Raw genomic sequence first — 9,303 nt, 5'->3', positions numbered from 1 at the left:
TAATTATTAAATCAATAAATTGATTCTTCATTTTATTTTTAAGTGGCACTCTTGGTCCTCCATATGGGAGAGCCAGATTTGAGGATCACTGCTATAGAGATGTGAGAATCAGTGAAGACATCCGCAATTTTGGAGTCGACTCACAACAAGAGTCGATTCCAGTGCTGGAGTCGACTCCGACTCTAGAGCTATTCAGAGTCGAGGAATCGACTCTTTTGGAGTCGACTCCCCATCCCTACTTTTTGTCATCAGCAGTGTATTCGAGCGTAATGGAGTGCAGCAGGGCAGCATCAATAATATCAAATATTGGTGGCAACAGTGTGGCCATATCTGATTGTTTAGCCCTGTTCAGTAAGCAGAATGTTAGTGTGATATTCTAAGCTGACTAAGAAAACAGCTGACTACTGAGTGTCAGAGAGTTATAGTCACGCTTTAGGTATGATAAAGGCTACATACATGGAACTAGTGCAATGAAGAAATTTGCTGACGCAGCATCATTTTCCCAGGTGGTGAGTGCATGAAGCTGCTGTTTTCTGAATTCTGATCGTCTCTCTCTCTCTCTCTCCCTCTCCCCCACTGGCTCCATTCATCCTCACTCCAGCAGAGAAGCGCAGACTTAGCAGTACACAACATTTCTGTTCTCTCCTTAATAAACAGGGAGCTGAGACTCACAGTTTCCCCATTGTAGCAGAAATGGGCAGTTCTCCACTCTGAGAGGAACAACACTCTTAGATATCCTGACCAGAGCATCAGCTGAAAGCTCCTGCTGGCCAATCTCAAAATAATGTGCAACTAAAGTTGCATACTTATGAGACTATCACCTCCATATTTTCTCTCAGTCTAATGACTTCTCTCAAGACTGCATAGAAACTGCATAAATTGATTTGTCTTTTTTTTTCTTCTGAATTTAATCTCATTTTGTACACACAGAGTTCAATCACTTATGGGAGCGACGTGGATCTTACAACCCAATTCATTCCCTAAAAACTTTACTAGGTTTATTTGCTGAAAATCCCTCTGCTCTGAAATCAAATATGGAAATTGCAATTGAAGTATAAACATTGTTAATGAAAAAATATAAATGCATGCTCAAAGCAAATGGTGAAGTTAGTCAGTGTATTAAAAAACTAAATTTAGAAACAGAAAAATATATTGACAGAGAAGAAAGTTGGGGAAAGTGAAATGAATCTACAGGAAGTTCTCAGCATTATATAGCTGTGACTGCGGTCGCTGTCTGCTGTGAATACAAATGGAAACAGCTGGAAAGCTCAGGGGAAGACAACTCCATCGAGCTTTGCTTCAAAGTCACATCAAACTAAGCTCAGGCCCACTCGTGTGTGTGTGTGTGTGTGTGTGTGTGTGTGTGGTGAAGATGGAAGGGTCAACATGAAATGAAAATTGACCTTTTTACTTGCTCTATCTATCTATCTATCTGTCTATCTATCTAATGTCAAACATGTTTGTCCAGCCTTCATTCAGTTTGTCTTTGCTTTTCTAGTTAAAACTTACACTATATGAATTTCTTTGCATTTCAATTAATTTTCTATCATTTCAAATTCAAATTGCAATTCAATTCTGAATCCTAAATCTCCCAGTGAGATCAACACCAGGTATCACAGCTCTATTTTGACACTTTTCCAGGAATTTTAGCTCTAAATGATTGTTTTCCTCTTTGATTTCCTCCATTCTTCTCTTCTCTGTGGCCCTTTGATGAGGTCAGTGGTGAGGTGTTCATAGAGATGTGCATAAGAGCTCTGCTACTGAACATAATGGGCTGTTAATGGATAGACAGACGCACCTTCAGAAGTCCAATCAGAAGAGCGGTCTGGCACGGCGCTTTACACGGAACCCCTCGTATCAGTCAGTGGGTGTTTGTGTTTTCTGTTTCATCTTTAATGAAGCCAAACTGGAAGCCCTCATCGCAGCTGCCTCTTTAGCAGTAGTGCTGTTATGAGACCTCCGCGCCCCCAGAGGTCACCGTGGCTTTATAATGAGAGAGCGTCTACGATTACAAGTCAGAGTAAAAGTATCTCTTCACTTTACTTTAACTAATCTGTCCTGATTAGACAATACACTCTGACTGACTTCTGGAGTTTTTATAAAAGTGGTCAACAGGGGTCAGTGGCAGTACTGCAGGAGGGCTGCCGATATTTGTCTGATCTGCTTTTTGTGAAAAAATGGAAATATTTCAACCAAAGCTGAATTTAAGGAGCTAAAGTTTAGCCAAGTTTCATCACCACTCCTACATTAAAATCTAATGCTCAAGTATGTGACTCATTCTATGCACATTTATAATATTTTAATGGCTTGTCTCTCAATTCACCTTGGTGTAAAAAGCATATATCAAAAGGTCAGCCATCTCGGAAAGGTCAACATTACAGGTTGGACTCATCAGAAATAAACATTAGCCAACCTATTACCATTACTCGCACACAAATGCTCCAACAAACCAGCAATACATTGACTAGAGACAAAATAGGGTAATACATTTTAACCAATTGTTTGGTAATTTTTAAAATAGGATATGAAAAGTAATGGAAATTTAAATTTAAAAAAAAATCTATATGCAGTGAATTGTATTTTTTTTAATAGTTATGCTCACTGTTATGTACTATTATTGTTTATTCATATTTTGAGTTATTTTTTTTAAATATGCAACATTACATTATGTATTTTAATGTATTTTTTCATTTTCATTATATTTCTCATTTTTATTTGTTTTTTTAAGTTCGTCATCTAATGTTTATTTTATTTTGCCTTTATTTCATAACATTTTTAATGGTTCTAGCTTTACTTAACTATTTCAATAGTCATTTAAAAAATATCTAAAGGTTGATAAACAATTTTCACGCAGAAACTGCAAGCAAATTTCACAATTACAAAGAATATGCAAATAACACATTATATTAAACATGAAATTTTGAATTAGAATGAAATATTTTCTTGTAAAAATGTACTCCAATAATGTTTGTTTTATTTACAACTTCAAAAATAAATCATTCTGTATTTTAATTTTTTTTTTTTTTTTTTATCTTTTAATTTAAAAAATCTTTTCTATTTTTTCAAAAGCATCACAAGCTGCATTTACTTTATCAGTTCACTTGCATTTGTTTATTGCCAGATTTCAACCTTTCCAATATGGCTGACAATGTGGCATCTCGGCTTTGCAGCATTTATCTCGAAGCTGGTTTTTACTGGTTTGTTTAGCAATGCTATTTACCAGCTAAACTTAAACATTCTCAAAAGCCTGATGAGAACATCAGCTTCCAAAACTCAACATACGCCGTTCACATTCTTCAGGGCAACAGCAGGTCTCTCAATGCAATCAGTAATGAAGCAATAAGACGACGTTCACTTTTTCAGCCGTTTGAAATTCTTGCCTCCAGGCATCAAGATTCTTTAAATGATGTAAAACACTCAGATGGTAGATGTTTGCTTGTCCTTGGCAAAACAATCATTGACCGCAGTTACCTCTCCACGGTGCAATTTTGAACGGGGAACGTGGCTCTGACAACAAACAGACGACTCGACTATTTTCTGACAAGAGTCTCTCTGAAATATCTTCTTGTCTTCTTGATGGCTGTCATGTGTTGTCCTTGTTCCTGCCAAACGTACGTCTCAAGACTGTCGCTCTCTCTCTGTCTGTCTCGCACTCTGTCCTGTTTTAACTCGGTGGTGTTCGGCGGCTGCCGAATCAAGGCTCTTTGGGCTTGTTGTAGGACTTTTTAGAAGTCATACGAGATTGTAGCGTCTCACGAGGCCTACCAACATCAACGCTCAGCCCTCAGGTTCTTCATTCAAAGTCACATCAGTATCTCTGTGGGACCTGGTGGAAAAAAGGGAAGAAATACAAAGGGAAAAGCGTGATTTTTTTTTTTTTTTTTTTTTCTTACTCTATGCAGAATTACAAACAAAAAAAGATCAAACAGTCTGGAATATCTGAGAGACCAGACAGACGTGTAGAGAAGCAACAATGAGCTGGACTACACATATCGGGACGCCTTCATGATGTTTGTGAGAACAGAAGTTGACCTGTGTGTAAAGTTTTACTCACTTTGTTGACTTCAAGTTACTTTGTTTTGTACGAATGAGTATGTGATAAATAGATGTAAGTGCTCTGAACTAGAATGCTGCATGTGAGTCCTAAAACTCATAAAACTCAGGTTCCATTGTCCCAAAGTCATTGGGTTTTTGGTTAAATGCTTCAAATAAGGTGTGTGGTTAACAACAAACTCAAGATATTTCACATTTTATTCTATGGCATTAAATGCATCTGTAATACTACACTCGTGATTTTTTTAAAGCTTTTACTTGTCTTGAAAATGTGAACTAGTAGAATAACGGAACTTGAAAAGTGGCTATATGGGGCTACAGAAGTTGTCTGGGACATTAAACGTCATCATGCCAAATAGAAAATTTGTTAATGTTCTTGCAAACTATTCTAACTCAAACGTTCTGACTGGTAGATTTACAATAAAGATTTGTCGGAAGCTTAGCTGTGGTGACGTCAAAGTTATGCAACCATTGCTTAGTTTGTTTATAGTCTACCTTTAGCTTTTTAAGTCTAGTGATTGCTTTTAGGCTTTTGAATGTATAAACATTGTGTTCTTTTATGAAGATTATGTTGATAAACAAAACATGTACATTGTTGGCCACAGAGCTCATTTTCTGCAATAAAGCTAATTAAAAAGAAAATCCATACTTGCTTTTTGTCAAGGGAACCAGAGTGATGAGAACTTGCAAAAATACATTATCCCTGGAGCACTCGGGTTGCATTTCTCATGGTTTCCACAAGGTGGAATCTCTAAAATCTCTCAAGGTCCACACAGTCGCATTTAGAACAACCAGATAGAACAGGGTTCCTCAGATCTTACCCTGGAGGTCCAATCCACTGCAGAGTTTAGCTCCAACCCTGATCAAACTCACCTGTCTGTGATTTTCTAATGATCCTGAAGACATTGATTAGCATGTTCAGGTGTGTTTGATTAGGGTTACAGCTAAACTCTGCAGGAAAGTGGACCTCGGGGTCCAGATTTGAGGAGCCCTGAGATAGAATATGCACTGATTCTTCAGGGGAAAATCTGTGGAATGTGAGACGATTTGAGAACTGCACTGCAAAAATTAGTTCCTTGCTCAGTATTTTTGTCTTATTTTCACAGTACAAATATCTAAATATTCACATTTCTACACCCTAATTTAGCTTTCTAGTGAAACAGTCATCCGATACGATGAATATTGCTGGCTCTGTGACAAATTGCTTATGTTTATCTGTTTTAAATCACTTCGCATAAAAGTATCTGCTAAATTATGTAAATATTTTTAGTTCAAGATGCAACAAAAACAAAAAATCATTGTGAATTTATACTTAAAACGAGACAAACATCTTTAAATTTCAAGACAAAAATATCTGGGCTAAGAAACAAACTTAATACAAAAGAGAAAAAAAGATTTTCTTATCCTTTGACAGATTTTTCTTGTTTTAAAACTCACTTAATGTTGATATTTTCAAATATTATTTGATTTTTATTTATTTTTTTGCAGTCTACACTCAAATGTTGCATATTTGTAGCCAAATTAGTGATTTTGAAGAAATGTGATCTGGCCTGAAACAAACTGGTCGGATTTCATCACCTGCAGTCTGTCGTAAAGATTGTGTCAAACATCTCAGCACAGAAGTTGGCATGAAAATGATACCCCTCAGTGGCTTCTTCGACGAGTTCTTCAGATCTTGTGGTTTTATAAATGACTTTTGTCACACGCAGCGGCAGCAGTGGTTCGCTTTGGCTCGTCAACACTTCTGATTAGCATATAACGCAGCGTCCTCTGCTCTCCACACCTGTGTCGCGATCATTCACCTGTTAAACACGCCTCTGCTCAGTGTTGCTTGTGTTAGGATGATGAGTGAGAGGTGTTTTGGCGCCTTGTCATGTCTGCTTTCACCACAGCTTGTTACTCGTATACTTCAAAAAAGTCACTTGGGTGAGATAAACGTGTTTTTCTGTTCTGTCAGGGAGAGAAGATGGAATTAATCACACAAACATAAGCAATTGCGTGTCATTTGTCCTTATGTAATTACTTTGCTGATCATTCCAGCGTAACACGTTTAGTAGCACATTTAGCACCTATACATTGGCAGTTCCTCGAAGAACCTGCACAAGGTTTCTTCTCAGTCGTTTATTATCTGCTAAAAGACACATATGGTAGGATATGCTATAAAGACGCATGCACACCTAAAGTATTCTCAAACAGCATTATTTGAGATTAATTTGCTGAATTTGGATCATATGTAATTACTTTAAAGTTTCATTGACCTCATTAAATGCTCAGTTTATGGTACAAGTGAGACTTTTGAAATTGTTCCCAAGCTGAGGACAAGCAGTTCTTTGGGTGGAGCCCAACAGATGTTCTGGTCCAATGAGAATAGCCCTCCATTTCCCTCTAGCGGTGATTCGGTTTCATAACAGGGAGAATTTTCAGTCAAAGCCTGAGGTTTTCAGATAAAAACAGTTAGAACGTTTACGTAATGAGATAAAGATTTTAGTATCATTGACTATTATGGTTTTATCCTTATTTTTATATTTACCGTTTTTACTTTTTGTTTTGTTTGTCATTTTTATTTATTTTTGCTAGTTTAAGTTTATTTAGTTTGTTGTTTATTATTATTATTATTATTATTATTATTATTATTTAGTTAACTTCCATAGAATATTTTTTCATGCTAAGGAAGTCGATGGGGACCAGCAACAGTTTTGTCACCACATTCCTCGAAATATCTTCTTTTATGTTCAGCAGAAGAATAAAACTCATGCCGGTTTGGAACAAATTGAGGATGAGTGAATCATGACAGAATATTTGGGTGAATGTGTTTTTATTATTATTATACTTTTTTAAAGTAAAAATTATGGTTTAAATTCCACTATAAAATAATAAATACTATAACTGGAAAAAGAATAAATAATTTAGAGTACCAGGCAGAAAATTACCGGGAAATTGCATAAGCTTACTGAAAAGTGCCAACAGTTATATTTTAGAGGTTGACAATGTTAAAAACGATAAATAATGGATAAAGTTTATTTTAAAAAATGAATAACTTTCTGACAGATTAGAGACGCATTATATAAAATGACAGAGAAGATAGCAAATAAATGCCAAAATATAATAATCATTTTGAAGTACACTTGTTTCAAAGACAAGCCACCTGAAGTACATTAAGTCAAGGTGATAGTTTATGTCTTCCAGTTTTGACCTTGCTGATTTGAGCTTGCAGTGTTTTTGGTTACCTGTTCAGAGCTTTAGCCGCTTTGCAGTATCATTATCATCAAGCATTTTGGATTTTACCACCATGGTATTTTTGGACATATCTTGGAGTACTATAGAAATCATTGCACGGCAAAAGTCATTCATGAAACTGATTTATGTCCTATGTTATTTACTGTACAATATGGTGCTGTCAAGAATAGCATGGAAAACTACCATGGTATTTTGGAAAGTGTTAAAATATTTATTTGTAGGTTCAATCTGCTGGAAAAACATTGCTCTAATGAGTGACTTAAATACAAATGTCTTGTATGTTTAAGCTCTCCATCACTGTACATTCATAATACTGTCGGGCATTCTGTTCACTGTCAGAAGAGGGCGCTGTTGAGTTTCTCATCTCATAAGAACTGGAGCTCTGTTGGTCTGATGCTCTGACATTGGTCTATAAGTTGCACTAGCCTACCGCTTACAAAATTGGCACAAAAAATGTGTGACGCATTAAATGAAAACTATATAAAGGTATTTTGCATGTACCATGTTGATACCATACTGGAAATTCAATTGTGCTCTTTGAAGTAGTAGGTTTTACTGTGTAATATTGACATGGTATACAAATGTACTATTGTCCAATATTTAAGTTCCTTTTTTGTAAGATCATTTAAGTAATATATCTTGTAAGTTTCAAAGCATCAGTCAAGAACACAAAAGGAAAGCTGATACAGATGAAATGTGATGTAACATGTTGGAAACTCTAGATGGCATTGTTGATCTTTTCCAGCGGAATGAACTGCTTTCTCTTCATCCAGTTCACCGGGAAATTGGCCATTCAGAACGATACTGAGATTTATTCGTTGCCCCACTTGTTGAAATATGACACTAGTTTACATATTTTCCCGTTTCAATTGCTCGAGTCGTCGGTGTTAAAAAAAACAAAAAACTTTCGTCTCTTTCTCTCCGTACTATAGAGGTGCATTACAGACACCAGAGGGCGCGCGAACCAAAGTCTCATCAGTTTCTTTGTGAAGGTTTTTGTGTCAATGAGAAAATATTATACTGCATGTAAATGCACATCTATTTTACTTTACTAACTACATTTTTATTTATTATTATTATTATTATTTAAATGTAATCTGGAATTAGTAACGGACTACAGTTTGTAAGTAATCTAACCAGCTGTGTGTGTGTGTGTGTGTGTGTGTGTGTGTGTGTGTTTGTTTGTTTGTTTACGAAAAATGTGATCAATAATATTTGTTTGTTTAAAAAATATTATTTTAATCATTTTAAGTGTGATACAAGCCCAGGATTTCCAGCTTATAAATACAACAATCCTGAAGAAACAGTGCTTGTTCTCTGGTGGACATGAAAACTGGCGCATTTTTCAGACTTTCGCTCTGGCTGTTTTCACGCAGACTATGACCAGTCCCTGCACACGCGTGGATCTTTATGCATGTGAGTTATCAGGGCAGAATGAAGTGTGGTTTATTTTCATGCATGCGCATGCATTCATATTTGGCCATATTGGCTGATTTTTGCTCGTGCATATGGCGAATGGATGGTGCACTGAAAGACTGGTGCGTTTAGTCGTGCGTCAGACACGGAGGTCCTCCCCTTGTGTTTCCATGTTACTGCCCCCCTCTCTCTCTCTCTCTCTCTCGCTCTCTATCCCCCTCCCTTCCTCTCTTCTCTTCTGGCATCCCCCATCCCCCATCGCTTTATGTGCTTCCATACAGCCTGAAAAATCAACCGGAGGAGGAAACCTTCACACTCGCGGAGAATAGACTGACCCTCAGCAACCCAGAAGATCGCTTATAACCGGGATCACAGACTGGATCAGGGTGACCTATCTAAACCATCTCGCACTGGTAAGTCACGTTTGATGTAGTTTTCATTTCTAAAGTCCAGAAACACCATCCAACCACCATTAGAGCTTCACTGCCATCAAACAGCAGCAATGCTTTTCTCCTGCCAGTGTGTGTGTGTTAGTGATGGTGAAGCTCATTCTAATTTGTCTGATGGTGATTTAAGAGAAAACGAACGCGTTCGCTT

At 36.9% G+C, this 9,303-nt stretch overlaps 1 protein-coding gene and 1 long non-coding RNA gene across 6 annotated transcripts in view; one reads left to right on the top strand and one right to left on the bottom strand.

Annotated features, from left to right (window-relative positions):
* Positions 1 to 2,859: 2,859 nt before the first annotated feature.
* Positions 2,860 to 6,438, bottom strand: LOC131524112 (uncharacterized). The gene is made up of 3 exons (XR_009266921.1): positions 6,231 to 6,438; positions 5,632 to 6,003; positions 2,860 to 3,826 (listed from the first exon to the last, which is right to left on the bottom strand). It is a non-coding gene; the product is annotated as an uncharacterized LOC131524112 (long non-coding RNA).
* A 2,459-nt stretch (positions 6,439 to 8,897) lies between these two features.
* Positions 8,898 to 9,303, top strand: part of fam168a (family with sequence similarity 168 member A) — a 61,844-nt gene continuing 61,438 nt past the window's right edge. Inside the window, exon 1 of one of the 5 annotated variants that reach the window (XM_058750869.1) lies at positions 8,898 to 9,119. The gene's annotated coding sequence lies outside the window, so the exon portion shown is untranslated. The remainder of the gene's footprint in view (positions 9,120 to 9,303) is intronic. The other 4 variants (XM_058750865.1, XM_058750868.1, XM_058750870.1 and 1 more) reach the window with 4 other exon arrangements.

This window comes from Onychostoma macrolepis, chromosome 18, assembly GCF_012432095.1.
Source record: "Onychostoma macrolepis isolate SWU-2019 chromosome 18, ASM1243209v1, whole genome shotgun sequence".
Lineage (NCBI taxonomy): Eukaryota > Metazoa > Chordata > Actinopteri > Cypriniformes > Cyprinidae > Onychostoma > Onychostoma macrolepis.
This window is presented reverse-complemented; position numbering and strand designations above follow the sequence as displayed.